This window comes from Oreochromis niloticus, linkage group LG18 (genome assembly GCF_001858045.2).
Source record: "Oreochromis niloticus isolate F11D_XX linkage group LG18, O_niloticus_UMD_NMBU, whole genome shotgun sequence".
NCBI lineage: Eukaryota > Metazoa > Chordata > Actinopteri > Cichliformes > Cichlidae > Oreochromis > Oreochromis niloticus.
Genome location: NC_031982.2, coordinates 5,569,932 through 5,588,710, shown reverse-complemented (window position 1 = coordinate 5,588,710; position 18,779 = coordinate 5,569,932). Strand labels below are relative to the sequence as shown.

Sequence of the window (18,779 nt, the reverse complement as noted above, 5' to 3'; positions counted from 1 at the left end):
ACAAAAAGCCATTTTGATTTCGATGGATATTTCTCCTTTTCATAAAAAAGCACATATGAGGTATACCAGCACATCATAAGGCTGACAAGTGTGTCAGCACCAGCAGTTGTAGCTGGTCATTGTCTTTTAGGCTGCACGTTTATGAATCAGAGTCACTGAACTGAACCTCTCAGCCATGTTTGTAGTGTTGGTGCCTTTTGGAATCGTGGAATTATGTGGAAAATAACATTGTTTATTGTGCAGTTTAACCTAACCAAGAAGTTTGTGCGAAATTCTAGTATTTTATTAGTTTGTCATATAGCACTAATTACTGCTGTAATATTATTATTGCGCTGCCTTTTTCTAACATATGCACCTATACAGATCACTCAGTTCAAGTGAATTTCATTTATATGGTGCCATTTGGCAACAGTCAAGGCGATTTATAAGATAAATACCTTATGATAGAGGGCTTGCTGCCATCTGCTTCAGGGTGAGGGGAAAGAGAAAAATAATTAAAGAGGAAGAAAAAAAAAGCTTTAGCCTCCCAAATTAAGCTAGCTAAACAATATTTCTGCGATTGGCTGAAAAAAAGTGCAAGAATTTTTCTACTCAATTACTCGTTTTTTTGGATCTCCGGGTTGCCAGCAAGGTTTTAAAAAAGTCAAAACTTCTGCGTTTCTGCTGTCCAGGCTGCCACACATTTTCATTCCACAGGCCATGTGGATGCTAGCCATGCTAAGGTTTTGTGCTAAGGTTTAGCACAAAACTTTAGCACAGACCTCAACCTCACTGAACTCTTGTGGAATCAGCTTGGGCGTGATGTTCATGCTAGAGTGACCAACACATCCACATTGGCTGACTTGTCATGACATTGGCGACAAATACTGATTGAAGACTGGGATCTCATCCCACAGCAGTGTGTGACAAAGCTGGTAACCAGTGAGGAGCAGGTGCCAGGCTTTTGTGGCCCTGTGTGGTTCTTCAACATACTACTGTGCCGTTTGTTAAATGCCATTTTATTTCAATCATCCAATCCAACAAACCACACCAAACAAGAGTCAATATTAGAATAAGCGGGTTTTCAAGTGAAGCTCTTCTCTCACGTGCATCTTTCTTTAGTTTGTGCCACTTAGCATCTCCAACACCACACTATTAACCCATCCACTCACACATCCTCACTACTAATAAATCTGACTTTTTCTTTGTTTTTTGTTGCTTTCATGTTTTTGAGGTATTTCAAGTATTTTTTTGACCTTTTCCCTGCATCTCACTCTTTTTCGCCACGGTTTCTGAGCCAGGTCGAGACAGTTTAAACAAACAGCTTATTAAAAATGTTTCCTGACTCTGACTGAAAGCTGCTTTTGATATTCCTCTGATCACAGCGCTCTGTTTTTACACTCCAGCTCACACAGGTGTATGAAGTTTGGCTAATTAGACTTCTCCCCAGGAAAACGTAGCCATGCAAAACAACTGCACCGGCAAACGAGGAGCTTATTGATATGAGACAGCTCTCTGCAATTCACTTGCCTTTTAGAGATGCTCTCTTCTTGTTTTCCAATACTGTGAGTGAACGATCCCTTCAGTATTAACTATTGGCATTTTAAAGCTGGCTTATTAACACACCTCAGTTTACATTTGAGACAAACGCTTGCTGTATAAAATCTAATACAGGAGAATATATTTTAAGAGCACTATGGACAAAGGTTTATTCTAGAAATGATGCAATCATGCAGAATCCATGGGAGCCATAGTGGTTTATTATGCTTTCACAAAAGACTTTGTCGTTAATGATTAGGTCAAAGGACCAAACCACGGAAAACATGGAAAACAATGGAAAGAAACTCCATCCATTTTAGTCTCTCTCTGAAACTTTGAAGGATTTTTAAAAATGTATTATTTGTTAATTAATTAATTATTTTATTTATTAGGTCTGTGACCTACACAATGTGGGGCAAGTGGTTTTAATACAGTTAGAAAGCCAGTTTATTTTCTCTTAAATGGTCCCACTTAATCAGCCATGTACCACAGATCTGCAAGCTGGCAGTAGTTAAACCATTACTTAACAAGTCATCTCTTGACACAGCGGTCTTAGCTAATTTTAGGCCAATCTCCAACCTTCCTTTAATATCAAAAAAATGATTTGAAGAGTTTCAGTCAGGTTTCAGAGCTCATCACAGCACAGAAACAGCTTTAGTTAAGGTTACAAATGATCTTCTTATGGCCTCTGACAGTGGACTCATCTCTGTGCTTGTCCTGCTAGACCTCAGTGCTGCGTTCGATACTGTCGACCATAAGATCCTATTACATTGATTAGAACACGTTGTAGGTATTACAGGTACTGTGCTGCAGTGGTTTGTATCATATCTATCTAATAGACTCCAATTTGTTAATGTAAATGGAGAGTCCTCTTCACATGCTGAGGTTAATTATGGAGTTCCACAGGGTTCGGTGCTAGGACCAATTCTGTTTACATTATACATGCTTCCCTTAGGCAGCATCATTAGAAGACATAGTATACATTTTCACTGCTATGCAGATGACACGCAGCTCTATCTATCCATGAAGCCAGGTAACACACACCAATTAGTTAAACTGCAGGAATGTCTTAAAGACATAAAGACCTGATGACCTCTAACTTTCTGCTTCTAAATCCAGATCAAACTGAGGTTATTGTACTCGGCCCTGAAAATCTTAGAAATATGGTATCTAACCAGATTCTTACTCTGGATGGCATCACCTTGGCCTCCAGTAACACTGTGAGGAACCTTGGTGTGATTTTTGACCAGGACATGTCCTTTAATGCACATATTTAAAAAATATGTAGGACTGTTTTCTTCTTTGTGCAACATCTCTAAAATTAGAAATATCCTGTCTCAGAGTGACGCTGAAAAACTTGTTCATGTATTTATTACTTCTAGGCTGGACTACTGTAATTCATTATTATCAGGATGTCCTAAAAACTCCCTGAAAAGACTTCAATTAATCCAAAATGCTGCAGCAAGAGTCCTGACAGGGACTAGAAAGAGAGAGCAGATTTCTCCTGTTTTGGCTTCCCTTCATTGGCTTCCTGTTAAATCCAGAATTGAATTCAAATCCTGCTCCTCACATACAAGGTCTTAATAATCAGGCCCCATCTTATCTGACCTTGTAGTACTTCGGCTTCCTTGTTGTTCCTACAATGGTATTTGTGTAACCAACTGAACAATATGAATGTACAATTTTACAGCTTAGGGAACCAAAATATACTTTATAAACACTTACTTTGTTGTGCTGTAGCTTTTACCATCTATAATTTAATCATCTTTCCAATTTTTCTATAACCAAGGCAGCATTGACCTTGTTGTTTGCCACTGGAAGTTCTTAAGTTATGGAAAATATGTTTTGTACTTGGTTTTATTCCTGTTAAGCAACTTTAATGAAAACAGTTAAAGTTTTCTACAGTTGCAGCTTGTTTGGACTAATAACTTTCAGGCTTCAAGGTGCCAGTGGATAGATTGTTTAAAGACATTTATAGAAGTGCATAGAAAAATAAAAGCCAGTGTGAAATACATGGCAGTCTCTAGGGCTGTTTTCTACCGCCAAAATAGCTAACTCTTTAAATCAAGACACAAATGCGTAATGCTGAAGTGTCTTCGGTATCTCGTGCCTATTTAACAGAAAAAATTGTGACCTTTTCTAGAGAAGTATACTGTTAAAAGATAAAAGTGCCTGCAGTAACATAAGTGAGACATACTTGTCTCTTCCAGCTGCTGCTGCCTTTCCGTGGTACTTATCATCTCCATGTTGTAGTTCCTCTCATCACCAGTGGGTGTCGCTGCGGACTCTGGTACCCAAGCCGTCTGTCCGTCTGTCTGGCAAGGATAGGGTGATGTTGTATTGTGAACTGAGAGAGAGGGAGAGAGAGAGAGAGAGAGCACCTCTGCCGCTCTCCTTGCCTTCTCTCCTGTGCGCAGTGCTCCGGCCCGGCCGCTCCTTCCTTCCTTCCTCATTTCCTCCCCACAGCTGGCTGTCTCCTCTCTCGGATGCTGGTTGTGCCTTCTCCCTTCGCACTACCGCCGAGCAGGACCAAATACTTCGGAGGGGTGGAATGACTGACTACCTGTTTTGCATGGTCTGAATTTCGGGAAATTCGCACGTCGGAAAGGAGGGGAGTCAAGAGGGAAAAAGGAGGCTCTCCATCCTCCCCGAGGGAATTTATTTTACAGTAAGCAGGCGCAATGTCATTCCAGTTTCCTCTTTCCGCTCGTCTCACACCTCCCATTTGTGCAAATGCCTAGAATTTTTTTTGTTTTGTTGCTAGAGCATGACAGCGTGCTGGGAATATGGCTGCATGTTGTATTAATGTGTGTGTGTCGAAGTGTGTGCCAGATGTTTTTTTGCTGTTTTTTTTTTGTGTCAGTTTATTCCGAGGCGTGGTGTGGATCGCGCGCGTGTGTGTGTGTCTGTTTTGCTTTTGGCATGATGCGATAAAGGGCTGTGGTGCGCTTCCATTGATCGTGGAGTGAAAATGGAACCCCTATATTTCAGCTTCACTCGCCGTCCATCCATCCGAGGCCGGGGAGTGTGGGGGTCGGAGGATGGAAGGAGGAGGGAGGGGGTTGGCTGATGTGAAAACAGTATTAGGCTACTTTCAGACTGACCTAAATATGAGCGATGTTCGCGTGATTATCACGGGTGTCAGCGGCACATCGTGCGCCGGCTGCACCGTCTTTGTGTTGTCTTTGCAGAGCGATGCTTGTGGACGCTCCGTATTGTAGTTTCCCTCAGCCATCACTGAGGCATGTGGACGGATGAAGAGCACCTTGCTGCCTGCGTGCTCCATGTTGATCACTAAAAGCACCACTACCACCACCACCACCACCACAGTGTGTTTTCTCGATCAGCCCCAGGCTGTTTCTCCAGCTCTCAACTGTGGAGTAATTAATGTCATTCATCAAGTTGCCAAAAAAATAAATAAATAAAATAAATCAGTGTGTTTCACCAGCTAACATCATAATGTTTGCTCCTGTCAGTTGTCTGTGGATTTCTGCTCTATGACCTGGCAGAAAGCGGGGCCTCCCACTGCCGGCTGAATTAGCCCCCACACAGCCTACCAGTACATCTCCAGCCACCATGGGCTGCATGGCCGTTTAAGATGCCTAATCTAGGGCTAATTCCTGTGTTTTCTCTTATGGACTGTAGGGCTTCCGCTCACTGATCCCCCTTGAAACTGAAAAGCTGGCTAGCCTCAATAAGAAGTTTAATGTGATGGACATTAGGGGGTTAACCAGCAGAGCAGATTATATAGGACAGAGAAATGTAACTTGTTGTCAGCAGGCTTTTATCATTTTGGCAGTCATTGGTTCATGATGAGGAAGTGAGATATTGAGAAGGAAGGTGAAGGGGAAAAAAATCAGCATTAGTTAGTAACAGTTATGTTTCCTGTTGGTGAACTATTCATCATGACACCAGACGAATGGAAAGGCTGACATTGTTGGCACTTGTACCAAGTGAAGTTATTTAGCCAATGTTTCTGGTAATGTTAACATGTTAATGACTGTAAACCAGAGGAGTTACTATGTCGCCTTTGAGTTACATTTGGATGATTTGAGAACAGCAATAATGTTACTTTTTTCTAAATAGGGACCGTAAAGGGTGTGGCAAAAAATACATGACAAAAATACAATTACATCATCATGGTAAATGGACTGATTCTTATATAGTGCTTTTCTACTCTCTCTCTACTCAAGTACTTTAAAGGGAAAAAACTTTGTTCGGAAACCATTTTTGGTTTGGAAAAGAAGTGCATTTTCTGATGACCTGTTACCGCTGGGTGGGCCCAGTCCACCAGTACACAAGTCCATTCTAATGATAACAGTTTTCTAACCGTAACCAGAAGCCACAACTAATAATTAGTAAACTTCAAATAGTTGAAAGACTGGAAAAGAGGGGAAACTGCTAGCTGGGTTATGCAAATCTAACATGATCTGCCTCACCTGCGCACTCAAAACCCTTAAGTTAGCCTTTTAAAAAACTGAGGTTTAAGCAGCATTTTGGGGGAAATTTTTTAATGGCCAGCTGCAGTGACTATTGGGGTCAATTCAGTTTTAGTTATACAGCACCGAATCACAACAACAGTTGCCTCAAGGAACTTTTAATTGTAAGGTAAAGACCCTATAAAAACAAAGAGAAATCCCATTAAGCAGTTGATTCCCCTATGACCAAACACTTGGCAACAGTGGGAAGGAAAAATTCCCTTTTAACAGGAAGAAACCTCAAGCACTTTTATTTTGAAAGTTCTCTTGCTGTGAAGTACTTCCTCCCTATGCTCTGACCTACTCCATCCAACCTTCCAACTTCTTAGACTACAGCTGGTGTCTAAGAAGTTCTTATCTGAGTTCATACTGTAGTAGTTATTTAGTGGTTTTTAATCAAAGCTACAGAGAACAAGGATTAATATCGAGAGCTGCAGTCTGTAATGGTGGAGTGCAAGGTCATCTGCAGAACGAGAGACTTGCTAAAGATTATATTGCTTATGTATTGACTGTCAGAAAGTAGAAAAATTGTCCTGCACCTTGCATCTCCTGCAAGAGTACAACCTGGCCAGGTCACCAGCTGCAGGGAGCCAAGATGATAAAAAGTTCCATTTCAAACATCTAGCAGCATTTCATACTGATCTCATGACCCCTCAGGGGGTCCCAACATCCAGGTTTGGAACCAGTGACTTACCAGAAGTGACCTCGTAAAGCTTTATAGATATCATTATCATGTTGCAGCTCTGGTATGAGCATGATTACAGTTTCAGCTCCTTGTCTCCAGTATTCATTTGGTCCGGCAGAGTGCTCACACAAACAGCTTGTGTTTACTGACTGCTACAAGCCAGATTTAACACTCACAGGTGAACCTGCCAGCCACTGTTCTCGTCACACAACATTTAACTGATCAAAGAGCTTCTTTTTCCAAAATGTTCCATTCCCTGAACACGCTGAGCGACATTACAGGAAGCTGCAAGTCTTCCGAGTGCATTCACCTGCCATTCTGAGATATAATAGCGTACCTCCGCCACACCACGCCTCCCCCTTCAGCGCACCTAGCCCCCCCCCCTTGTCATTTCTCTGCCTAATTGCTAAAGATTCATGGTGGATGCTCGAGTGACCCCATAGCCGTTAAGTCTGTAAAGTGATGCACTCTGCCACGGCTCGGAAAAGTACGAGCCTGTTATCGTCCTCGGCTACTGCAGCCTCAACAGGCTTCATTAACTTTTTATATTCAGTAGATGATACATGTGATGTGGACAAACTTTTAATAACCTCTTACTGACCAATCCAACACACGAATTACTGCTTCCTGTGCAAGACTCAGAATCAAACGATTTCCCTAACTGAGCTCAAGTTACAGATTTATGAATATGATTTGAATACTTACCAAACATGATTTGGTAAGTATTCCTCAGAGATTTGTTCTGATTGTGCAAAATGCTGTTTTTACAAAACGTATTTGAGCTAATAGTAATAATCAATGGGCATTTGAATTTAGGTTTTGTTTTTTTTGGTATAAAAACATTTTCAGTGCCATTAAAGAATCTTTTTCTTCTTTTATATTCAGCAGCCTGTATGTGTCACTTTCGGCCTTGTGGCTTGCTCGTTCAGTCTGAACAAACTCGAGTTAATATTTGCTTCAAACAAATATCTGTATCAATGCTTTACAGAAAGGTTCAGCACTGGCTGGGGAAAGGCCGAGGATTGGCCATGGGCCTGTCAAAGACCAGCCAGCCGTTTTAAGTGGCTGTATCCGTCGGGCACAGGTGAACCAGGCTGTCTCTCGCCCCGGTGGGATCTGTGCGAGCCTAAATGTAACGTTCCCAGCTATTAGCAAATCTACATGCTGTTATAGAGATGGCGGTGACTATCACAAAAGCAAGATCTGAGTTAAAACATTGTGTAACCTAAATAGACGTATTAGACTGGTCCTTATTCAGTGACACTCAGCACTTTAAAGTGTGAGTACTCACAGCGTTCTGAGGCAGTTCATTCAAAATTTGACTTGTCCAAAGCTCAACATAAAGTATGGGACGTGGACTGGTTCTTATATAGTGCCTTTCTACATCTGCCTAAACGCTTTCTCACACGCACTTGTGCAAGAAGGCTTAGTCATGTGGGCTGAAGGGGTCAGGGATCAATCCACCGACCTTCCAAATGGAAGAGGACCCGCTCTACCACCAGAGCCACAGCTGCCCCTTCAGTGATGAAATTACAGAGAAAAAAATGTCTCCAATTTCTATTAGACATATTATACATACACTATATAATAGCATATAGAGTTTTGACAAATAATTCATTAGAATAAAACGTCGTATGACCTACTTTTGCAGCAGCATTACTATATTATCATTTCCCTTGCCTCTATAGTGATACTATGTAAGATTCACAGATAAAATACTAATGTCCTCTGCAGATTCTTGACATTAATAGTACTGTAATTATTATAGTGACTAATTGTCAACAAAGTAAAATATCTCACTTGTGCATTATTATGTCCATACCACAGGGCAGCTCTCTTCCTCTGGCTATTAATTTCACAGCCATCATTACAGTAATAACCATGATGTAAAAATGGCATACAGGGAAAACTGAGATATGAATTGTAGGTAAAGTCTTCACTATCTACATCCATTGTCCTAACCAGATAATCTCTGTTGATAACCTTGTTCTGAAAAAGAGAGAGACATGGACAGAGAGAGAGAGAAGAGAGAGAGAGATTGTGTTGTCAGGTCATTGTATTCCAATCATGGCAGTATCTGATTCATATCACACAGCAGGCTCCCCTCCCACCATCAGTGTGTAGATGGGGAGATAGGTTGCCTGGTCAACAACCTCTTTATTGTGTGAACCACTCAGAGCAGAAACACAGCAGGAGATGCAAGAAGCAGGACAAGGTGCCAACACCACGGGCAGTGTTTTGTAAAACCTGGTTAAAGAACAAATGAAACTAAAGTGATAAAAAAAGAAAAGAAATGAAGAATTATTTAACAAAGTTTGGCGATCGAATATATCAAACATCAGCGATTGCCACTGTGACTTTGTGTTCTCAGGGGAAAGTGAAAGAAATTCATGTACAGTGAGATAAAAACCCCTCTCACCCCAACCGGTCATGGCAGATGGCCCCGCCTCTCCCTGAGCCTGGTTCTGCCTGAGGTTCCTTCCTGTTAAAAGGGAGTTTTTCCTTCCCACTGTCCCTAAAGTTCTTCGCTCATAGGGGGTCATATGATTGTTTGGTTTGTTTGGTTTTTCTCTGTATGTATTATTGTAGGGTCTGTAGAATCTGTAGGGGCTGAAAAATCCTTCAAGAAAATGTTACAAATGATATGTCTCTTTGTAGTTTTTTGGTTGTTTTTGGTCTGCACTTTAATACTGACCTAATCTTCTTTACAGAGATATTTAATGACATCTCGTCAGTTAAATTCTCATATCCACAAACATTTGCAGGTGATAGGCTTCTCTTCTGCCAGTCCTTTACCTTAACTTTTCCAAATCTTCAGCTTATTTATCTATCTATTATGTATTTATCACCAGTTTCCAGTACTGGATAAGTCATTAAGTTCTTAGAAACCTCATTCACACCCATGCATTTCAGTGAACTTTCACAAGACAGTGAAATATTTCTAAAAAAATCTTCTGTCCAGACTTTTATACTATCACTCATGCCTGGGAATCACTCTTAGGGTTTTCAATTTAAGTATGTCAATGCCCCCATTTAAGTTAATGCTTACAGCTTTTTTTATTTAATTCAAATATTTGAACACACACAACATCCCACTGGGCAAAGTGTTAAGGCTGAGGCTTAAAAATGCGACATCTCCTTTGAATTTACCTGTATTTACAAGGATGAGAACCCAGATTAGCGGCTGAAGAACTCAACTTTGAATGCATCTAAATGGAAACACTCATGGAAATTCGCAGTGCTGCTGTTGACATTTGCTGTTTGGACACCGTGTGAGCACCTGCAGCACAGCCTGGGCGTGTAACTTAACGACTACCAACCATATCCTCTCTCTGCAGCTTTCACTCATGGGTTGGACTGGTTCGCTAATGGATGATGGCAAATAACAGCTGCACTTTGCTCTCCTGTCTTAGGTACTGAGTGGTTTTCTCTTCTCCTCTGCTTTAAGAGGGGAGAGGAGCAGAACAGTCGCTACATGAAGAGGGTAATGGCTGTTTGTCAGATGCGTCATTATTTCACTTGAGTTTTGTTCATTTTACCTGATGGTCGAGTGTTTCAGCTGCAAAAGTCTCCTAGCAAAATTGCTTTGCACTTATATTTGCTGTGGCTCCCATCTGGTTGTGAACTGAAAAGACATTTTAGAGAAAAAGCAACCATCACTGTGAATTTGTGCTCAGTTAAACAATGACATTTAGTTCAATTTAGTAACCACATGGAGCAAGCCGCAGCCTGCTCAGCCAGAAGGCCATCACACTACTTTTTAATCACTGCAGCACATTAGCAAATTAATGAGTAATGGATAAATGAGAGGCATCTTTCATCTCTGTGTTAAGCCAAGTTGGGGCCAGTGCTATCATCACTGTTTCAGCGAGTCCACCGTTCTCTTTGTGTCTGGCAAAGCTCAGACCTTGCATTTCCCTCTGCACCGAGGGAAACAATAATACTCCTCCTAATCCACCTCTCACTGCATTGCTCACCCAATCAATCCCCCACGGAGTAAAACGCCGGCAAATCGTGGTTGCCGAGTTGTGGTTGCTGTGGCAACATGGACTCTGGTTTTTCTGTGATGTCAGCCAGGTACGGCGTGGCAGTTTGTGCTCTAACAAGGCAGACCCTTGTTGGGGATAATGAGCAAGACTCTGCTGTCATGGCGATGACTCTTTTTGTGTGTGAGGGGAGGTCAGCGAGGGGCGACTCCCAATTAGCTTGGAGTGTGTGAGGGAGACAGTGAGTAGGTGGGTGGGAGAGTTGCCCCCCTGGACTTTGTACGTTTTGGCAATATGTTTAACAATGCTAAAAAATATTTAGCATAATGGTTGTGGGCTTTGAAATGTTGTTTTAACAGTGAGATTCAGCCTGTAGTGCAGTGAACAGAAGGCTCTTACCTGGTTAGTTCATTCATAGTTAGTTCCAATACATTTGAACTAAAACGCCGTCCAATGAGCGCCACAGGTGGGATTAATGGTATTGTGAACCTGCCTTCAAGCATCCTTAATTTGTGACCATGACAGGGTAGTGTTCACTTGTTTTTTTGTTTTTTAAAAAAAATAAAAGAACTATTTTAAGTTACAACAGCATGTTAATACAAAACTTTGAATATACAGTACTTTGCTGTTCAATATTTACAATACCCCAAAAGATAACAGAAAGAGAGGAGAAGGGACACTCAGTGTACAGTTACTACGATAGTGATATAGAGATTTGGTATCAGATAAGGTGGTCATTTTAAATGTTTCCATGTATGTTAGAAATGGCTGCCACGCCTTAAGAAATTTGGTGGTTGAACCTGCCAGTGTATATCTCATCTTTTCCAAATGCAAAAACCTCATGAGCTCTGCAAGCCAATGTTCATGTGTGGGAGGAGCTTCCTGCTTCCATCCTAAAAGTATAAGGCGCTTTGCAATGAGTGAAGCAAAGGCAATAGAAATTGAATCGTATTTTGAGAGAGTGACTTTGAGGTATCACTCCAAAGATAGCCGTTAGAGCAGAAGGATCAAATTTAACATTATGTATCTCTGAAAAGGTATTAAATATAGAGACCCAATAATTATGAGTGTTCACTTGTTTTTGACACCACCAAGGCTAATGAACAACAGATGAAAGAACAGGACCTGGTTTTCCACTGCTCTGCTCCCCCCATGGAAAACCCCCCCCCAAAGACAATGGGATGCATCAGTGTGGACAGTGGTGTATTCAGAAAGAAACATTAGCATCTAATGATTGTTTAGGGAGAACCTAATGCCCACCCCTCCCTGGTTAGGCTGGAGTCACTGTGTAACTAGCTGAGAAAAAGATTGAGAATCTTGTCTGATATCAGGCTCATTTTTGTGCTAATTCAAGTCCCAACCAAATGCACAACAGCTAACAAGTGATAATCCATATTTACAGTCATCCTATTTAAAGAAATTATTACAGTATGTTCTAGTTTGAATTTGCTGCATCACAGAAAAATGCTATTACATTATATTACATGGAAGATTTAGTAAATAACGCATCATCACTTGATTTTGAACCGGGCGTCAGGGTCTCTGACTGCACAAATCAAGAGAAGTAAACTTGTCTTTCCAGTCAATGTCCATTTCATTTCTTTTTTTTTCGGGGGGGGTTTAAATTCTTGCATGCTCATTTTCTGCCCTCTGTTTACCCTCCACTGCACACTCACACACATAAAGGCAGTGATGCCCGCTCTATTGTCCCAACAAAGGAAGCGGCTCTTGTCTTGTGTTTACCCACATGTAATTTAGATTTAGATTGCATGCCCTCGCTTCTTTGCATTTGTGTGTTGTTGTGTTTTTTTGACTCGGTGGGCGTTGGAGGACCGTCGACTGCAGCCTGACAGCCGCTCTTTGTTCTCACTCTTACGAGTAAGTGGCCCTTACATAATTACAAATGAGCTTTCTATCTTTAATGCTGCCGGGAGAAAGCATGCAAAGCTTTTGGAGCTGTAAAGCTAAAAAAAATTAATAATTAAAAAAAATGACACATTGTGGTCAAACACCCATTCAACACTTATCACCCTGATGAGAGCAGTTCTCACTGTGCTTTACTCCACCGCCTGTGAAGTGGCAGAGGATATATGCATACAGACTTTTCACGTGTTAAATCAGTGCTATTACAGAGGACGCTCCTGCCCCCCCTTTTTTCCTTATTGTTACTTTTTTTGTGCTCCTAATGGCTTTTGTTGGTGAATAAACACTGTAGGTTGTCCCAACCACTCCACCTTCCACTCCTCCGTTGCTTAGTTTCATTTTTTGCTGACAGTGTGGTTTGTGTGGGGTCTGTTACAGACTGCACGGTGTCAGTGCCTTCAGGCTGTGTCCTTGATTATTTTGTGACCGATAACGCTTTCGATGCGCTGAAAAGGAAAAAAAAATCCCCTTAAGTGGCTATTAAATGCCATAAAAAAAAATAAAAAATGACCACGCCACCAATTAAACGCGCCGAGGATGAAAAGCAAAGGAGTTCTTCAAAAATGGAGGGCAGTGTTATCTGTTCTCTTTCTGACAGTTTTTATGTCCTAAGCATTTTTTAAACTTTAAAGGGCATTTTGGTGCCCCAAGTGCTCATTAATTTCGAACCCTTTGCCAGCAGTTGCTTGCCTGCAGTTTTCTAAGAGTGTGTGTGTGTGTGTCTGTGTGTGTGTACACGTGCGGTAGAGGAAGTGGCGTCCGGCCAGTTGGGTCCTGCTTTGTCTGGCTTTAATGCCTCTTCATTCACTGTACTCACATCCAGTCTGCGCCCTGACAGTCACTAATCTCCTCTTTATCTTAAAGGTTTGCTCAGCACTTCGGCGTCCCATTCAGGCAGCTGCAAACCAAAGATTTGAGGCAGCAGCGTGGACCTTCATGTTGATAGATCTACTCTGTTCTTTAAAGTAGTGAGGTTGGAAAAGCTCCAACCTAGCCGTAGTAGCGTTTTTCTCTGTATCCAGAGTTAATCCCAGATAGTGGATACATTTGGGCCTAATCTGGGCTACTTTTACCATGACAGGCACGGTATTGGCAAATGTTCTGTAGGCCAGACATGACCTCAAATGTCACAATGCCCATCTGGCCTTTATGAAACGGACACGTGGTTGAGTTGCAGGCTGACCCAACACTGTTAGGCAAGGCCAAATGTAGCACAAAGAAAACTGCATATGTGGGCCACACTTCAGCTGAACCCTCATCGCCTTCTAGAAAGATTGGGCGTCTTTTTGATATATGTGGCTCGTACCCGTGGCTTATGCTCATAGGCAAAAGCCACTTTATGCACATACAAGAGCATCCATAATGAACAGTTCTGGAGCAGCTCAGATAATACAGTGCACAGCTGTTTGGAGAGGATAGGTGGTGGACCGACAATGCTTAAATGGACGGTCAGACGCCCACCAGTTTGTCCCAAACGATTTTTAAAAATAGTATGTTACAAAGACACAACAGCATTGCACAGGTTGCTGTTGCAACTGTGTTTTCTCTGTGAGCCGACTTGCAATTGTTACATGCATTCCCAGTATATTTGCTACTGCTACTCCCAGTTGTTCCCAAACAATGAACTATTTCAAAAAATGTTCATTGTTGCTTAAGGGCTATGTATCTACTGTCTACGGTGAAGCCCTTGGGAAGCACAAAGACTGATAAATTGCCCAAAGGGATGTCACTTGAGTCATCGTTTTTGTGATTACAAGTTTGAAATGTGGATGTGAAGTAGAAAGGAGTAAACTTACCTCACCTCTGCTTCAAGCAAGCACCTGGAGGCTGGCATAATAAGTTTTTGGCTGTCAAGCTGCATTGTGTTAATGTAATGTTATTATTGTCAGTTACTGTTTCAGCTTTCAGCAGTTTTGAAAACATGATTACTGAGAAAAACTGGTTACTCTTTACAGGAAAAACTGTAGCAAGAGTTGCTTATGTCAACGTGCAAGACCTGACTGCGCTTTGTCGTCACCGAGTTGTCAGTCTCTGCACAGGTCTTCCAAAGTGCACGAGTCCAGTGCCACTGAGACCACTCGGCATGTCCGTGTACAACCCTCCACAGTGCAACGAGTTTATTTTGTGTGTGCATGTGGTTGTTTAACAGAATACGCACATTGAACTCTTAAATATACACAGGTTCTAATTCTCATAAAGTTAAGAGTTAATCCATTACAAATACATAAAAGCATGTATTGGTTTGTGGAAGCCGCCATGTTGCCCTGCCATGTTTATTATAGTGCCCCTGATGGCATCATGTTTATGTATGTCATAAGAGAGCAGCCACACACGCCAGATATAACTTATTGTCAGCAGATTAGAGGCCTGACCGTCCTGTCTCCAGACAGCTGACAATGAGCTGGCTAAACAACACAAGTGAACATTATGCCAGCTAATGTTAGGCTGGAATATCCTAAAAATCACACTTTACCTCTTATAAACAGTTTGAACATATTCTCACATCAAACTAGAGTTTATTTGCAAAGTGTCCAGTAGTTAAGCTAAAGATGCCACTTGGAGTTGCCTTTGGACATCTGGCACAAATGACCATGAGGACGGCAAAGCATTGTTTCACCTCCAAATATTTCTCCAGACTATGCAGATATCAGTTCATCTGCAACGCTAACAAGCTAAATTAAGATGGTGAACCAGGTTAACTGTGTAGAGGTGGCTCATGTTAGCTTTGTAGTTTTTTTTAAAATAATGTGCCACGGTTTGGTTTTACACGTCTGTGTGTATTAATCTCAACAGCACTCATGGTTTTCCTCACGTTCTACACCCACAACAGGGTGAGCTCATGAGTCTGCAAACACTAGGACCTTTTATGCTTGAAGGTAACGTGAGTCATCAGGTTTACTGATCTATCAGTCATTGCCATTAATGAATGGCCTGGTACACTCACACCGAACAACCAGAATGAAGACAAAATTGTAATACAATTGTGTTTTTCCCCCCTCTGGATATTATTTTTATTTTCCTGGAAACATTAAGAGAGGTAATTATCTGGAAAGGTCTTGTTATAGGAGGTTTAGATGCAAAACAAGCAGCGCAAATAATGAGAATGCTGTTTCCAGTCAGTGCCCATGAAAGTCGTCCCACCCCACCCCACCCCACCCCTCCGGCTCACGTGGCCACACCCACGCTGTTAGTGCAGTGCTCTGGATTTGGGATTGGCTCAAATGAGTGTTGTCATTGATCAGCCTGGCCAGAGAAGCACACAGGAGCAATCAATAGAGGACCACCTTAGCCAACCATTTAGTGAATGAGCCGGCTATATGAAAGCTAAAATCCAATTCACATTTTAATAACAGTAATGTTTTTCCATCATCATATTTTCCTTTACGTTCGAGTTTATATTTAACCCCGACTCTTTGGGAATTTGGAAACTGATTAGAATACAGATCAGACTTTTTAAAGATTTTTCATCGGCACATCTGGGACAAAGCAGAGACTGAAGTATTTTAAACAGCTTTGAAGACAGAGAATAAACAGGACATTTGCAACTGGGAAACAGATGTAAATGAAGTGAATCAGCTATCAGACACTCTGTGTGCTAGACGAAAAAATAAGCCCATTGTGCTCCTTACTACCCAGAAAGCTCCTGACTGCAACTCCAAGGAAATATTTTTTCTCAGACCTTTTAAGTTTGACTAATAGGGATTAGTCAGGTTGAGCTAAGCGTCTCACTAATGACTAAGTATTGTGTCTGACTGAGAGACGAAGAGACTTTGCAGTTTATTGGCTAAGGGTCAATTCCCACCGAGATTTTCGCTCAGCTGGCTAACATACTGCAGACCATGTGCTTCAATATGTGAGTTAGAGCTGGGAATTCCGCATTTGTACTCCTCTCAGCTGCTATAGTGACAAAAAGACAGTGTGTCCTTACTTATCTTAGCCTTCGAGCAAAATTAATAAATTCCATTGATTTGGGGCAGGGAAATAACGCAGTATCCACCATTAACTTGTCTTAACAGTTAAGCCATTGATCAGACAACAATGGCCTCTTCCTTACATTTATATAAACACTCATTACATTTGATTGTCAAAGAATTACTTCCAAAAGGAGTCATGGTGCACTACAACATTAAAGCCACATGTTTGTGTCCGACCCTGGTCGTCTGACTCACGGCACCTATTTTACTGGCTATGTATACCCTCCACCTACTACAGTCAACTTGTTAATCAAAATATATTGCCTTTTGAAATGTTTCACAGAGGAGGCATTCATCTCGACACAGCTATAATTTTGAGCTTAACAGTTTTTGTGGCCTCTCAAAATTTGCACGTCTCCATCGTCTCGTTCTACAGCAGGGCTCCTTCAAAGTCGGTTTCGCTCTGTCTTTTTTAAAAATGTTTTCCTTTAAATCTTGAAAGGTTTGCATGGTCTTTCATTTCGCATGTTTATCTGCTTCCACTATTACACCCTGTGTTTATTTTATTTATACATATATATATGTATATATTTTTGCATTTATTTCCCCAGCTCTAACTTCAAAAAGCCTCAGTTTCGAAGAACTAACAGTGCAGTGTCCAAACAGTGTTGGAGTATGAAGTTGTACTCCCTTAAGAAATGATCCAAGAGGTCTCGTTTACGCAGTTTTGTAAGACTCATATTTTTTGTGCCATCTTTCGCTTGTGAGCAACAATTATGATGGAAGTTAAGGAGGAAATTAAGTTATAGAGCAACAGGCCACTTGATGTCAAGTTTAAGGATTTTAGAAGCCGCTCCTATTGTGATCCCCTACAGTATCCGGGAACGTGTCAATCCTCTTCCTTCTCATCTACTGAACTGAAGTCGGGGTTCTAACACATTTACATAAACATGCCTCTTATTCCCAATATTGACACAACTACTTATCATCAGTAGATCAGACATGTCCATGTCCAGACAGCAGACAAGAACCAGCTAAACAACCAACAGTTGGTTATAAGCTAACATTGTTAGGACTTAGCATCCTAAAAATCACATTTTCCCTCTAAAAAAAGTTTGATTACACTCTCACAGTTTATTCAAAAAGCATCGCAATCAGAGTCCAACAAAGTTATATCCACTTCAAAGACTGTTTCACTAAAACTGGCTAATAACAGCTAACAGCAGCTAGCAGCGGTAAAAGCAAAGTTGAATATATCCTCAAACTCACTGACCCTTATCAGATTCTTTCAGTTTTTATAGCCTCTTCCAGAATAAATAGATATGGATGCTTGGATGGGTTAGAATCTCCACAAGTTACACTACAACTTTAAGCACATGCTCGTTATGTTAACCCCTTAGTCATGATCCATCCCTAAAGCTAACTAAGTTATTACAACCAAAAAGATTCACTGAGAGGCATGGTGGTGTGGTGGATAGCAATGTAGCCTCACAGCAAGATGGTCTTTGGGTTGAAATCATATGTGAGGCCTTTCTGTGTGGAGTTTGCGTGTTCTCTGTGTAGGTTCTCTGCAGGTACTCGAGTGCCTCCCATAGTCCAAAGGCATGCTTGGGGTTAGGATAAATGGCGATTCTAAATAGACCAAAGGTGTGAATGGTTATCTATCTCTGGAAGAAAAGAGATAGATATTTGAGAAGATTGAGGAGATGCTCCTGTAGTGGCATTGGGATTATAGAAGTGGTTGTAATTCTGTTGTAGATTACAACATTATGGAATTTCTCCTGAGAATAGAACATGTTTGGGGTTCACTGTTAGTTTAAACCATCATGGTAGTTTAGATGATGTGATTATAGTTTGTAAGCCACGACAGAGCAGCTGGTTGGATATTTAATATTATTGTAAAAACTAAAACCTTAGCCTTGGTTTAGAGCTTAGTGGTCTTTTGTTGACAGATTATTAAAGCATGTTGCAGATAATTTCATATGTCCACCCTCTGAGCTCTGTTAAATCTGCTGCCAGATTTGAGCACATCTGTTGCCAGAATTTTGTACATCTGTTGCCAGATTTCAGTGACAAAAAGTAGCCCAATAAAAACCTACTTTTGAAGCCAAACACTCACTCGAGGTTAAAAAAAGAGAGCTACATTGTTTTCCCATTTAGGAGAGGTTAAAAGATAATTCAGTGTTTTCTCTACATTGAGCAGCAACTTTCACAGGGCTGTTTGAGTCTGTTATTGTGTTCAAGATGCGGTGGGGGCATCTGGATACTCTGAGCT

General features: G+C 41.3%; 1 protein-coding gene across 6 annotated transcripts in view; it reads left to right on the top strand.

Moving 5' to 3' along the window:
• Positions 1-3,867: 3,867 nt before the first annotated feature.
• Positions 3,868-18,779, top strand: part of ctnnd2b (catenin (cadherin-associated protein), delta 2b) — a 213,254-nt gene continuing 198,342 nt past the window's right edge. For 3 of the 6 annotated variants that reach the window (XM_013264678.3, XM_013264676.3, XM_005475919.4), the window contains exon 1: positions 3,868-4,186. The gene's annotated coding sequence lies outside the window, so the exon portion shown is untranslated. The remainder of the gene's footprint in view (positions 4,187-18,779) is intronic. The other 3 variants (XM_005475922.4, XM_013264677.3, XM_005475917.4) reach the window with 1 other exon arrangement.